Here is a 2,032-nt window from a genome sequence, read left to right on the forward strand (position 1 = left end):
TTCGACACAATAACTAATAATAAAAGACGTATAAAATAAATTTACTTGTATACATATTATAATATATTCAAACAAGTGCATAAAATGATTTAATTACTGATATCCATGATACATCTACGTATATCTATAAATATTTATCAAATATAGATCTATAACCAAAGATGCAAAAATTGCATATGAATATAAACATACTATATGCGTCTATAATTAGTATACAAGAGATCGTAGACGTTATGGACGTATATATAGACATATAGATGTATCATAGACATCACGTAGACTATATATGTTTGCTGGGATAATCATTTTTTTAGTGTTTTCAGTAAGTTATTTCTACCTAATTGTCGATCAAAAATGTTTTATTGTCAAAAAGCTTAAAAATATAATTCAGGGTTCCCTATATAAATTAGAAGAATAAAAAAAAAATGTTTAACCTAAATTTACTAAAAAATTGTATGAGCGTTTGAAGTTAGAATTTGTCAAAACCTAAAAACTTATAAATTATTTTGTATGTCTATGATTTGAAAATATAATACAAGGCTCCTCATAAGTTGTTATTACTGGAATTAAAATAAAAAGTTGAGTGTAAATCCACAAGTATTTTTTTAGTAGCGTAGTGCCGTAGTGGCGCCTAAAGTTTGATTGTTGACGAAAATGGATGTTCACAAGTAAACTATAACGACTTCTCATCAAACAATTTTTTATTTTGTTGTAATTTAAAAGCTAATAACTGCAAATACTTAATACCTACTGGAAATTTTACAAAGTAAACTATAAAACATGGGGAGATTTTGGATTTGATAGGGTTTGCGGTGGATATATGGCAAACAATGTCAATACAACTTTGAGAGTCAGAAACAATATTATAAATTTTCCCTCTGGGTATAAAACCTATTAGTGACTGATAGTTATTGTATGGATTATCAAGTATGTATTATTTTTAGGTCGCACCATGTACAACGTTTTGCGTGAAAGCGCTTGCCGCCCCTCTACCACCCAAAACTAGTTCACTACCCCTCGGTGACATTTTACCGCCCACCGGGGGGCGATATTGCCCCCGTTGAGAACCACTGGTATAAATCTTAAACTATTTAGAGGGCATTGAGCATGATAAACATCTCAACATTCAGCGGTTGACAAAGAGGCATAGCCGCATAGGTATCGAGGAATAATATCCAATAAAGTCAATATGGATATTATACTGAATTTTGGAACCTGGACAACAAAACCAGTCGAGTGGCCTGATGTTGAATGCTGAACCATCTGTAAAAAATAGGCAATTAAAAACCTTAACAATTTTCTTCCATTAACGGGTTGAACGCGTTGTTGACTGTTGTCGTATCCGGATTCAAAGAATATTTATGAGGGACTCAAAAAAAAAAAGAAAGAATCGATGTGATGTGGTAATAAAAAAGTGCTTGAAAATCTATATCGGAAACGGAAGCCTAAGATTTGACCACATATCGAACTTTAAATTCTTCACCAACTGACGTTTATAGTAAATAGGAGTTTGATACTCATCATGTTCATGATATTGAACGTAACAGAATGGACGTTTGAGAAATACTCAAAAATACCACTGATAATGTGGTAACCATTGATCGATAAGCATCAAGAGTTACGCCTAAATATTTTACCTTGTCAATAATTTGTAAGACAAAGGTTTGTATATCACCAAGACGTAAAACCGTGGGAATAGACAACAAATATTATGATGTGACTTTTCCCGGAACTTATTTAAAAAAAAATATACGGTTTAGAGAAGAGTATACGATTGTAAGGTTAATATTGTCGATGTAGCCACATCAATACTTTTGTGTTTCTCGTAAAAATCACAATGTATTATAATTTATAACGCTACATTAAATATACCTAAACCGTTCCAAAATAAAATTTCAAATTTTACTCTTTTTTAAAATTAATTTTAGAAAAAAGTTAATAATATTATAAGTTACCTAATCATTGTAGGTACATTGTATGATTCCTAATACAAAATATATACCTTGTTATATTAAGAGGACGCTACACCCGC

Source organism: Acyrthosiphon pisum, chromosome A1, assembly GCF_005508785.2.
Source record: "Acyrthosiphon pisum isolate AL4f chromosome A1, pea_aphid_22Mar2018_4r6ur, whole genome shotgun sequence".
NCBI classification, from domain to species: domain Eukaryota; kingdom Metazoa; phylum Arthropoda; class Insecta; order Hemiptera; family Aphididae; genus Acyrthosiphon; species Acyrthosiphon pisum.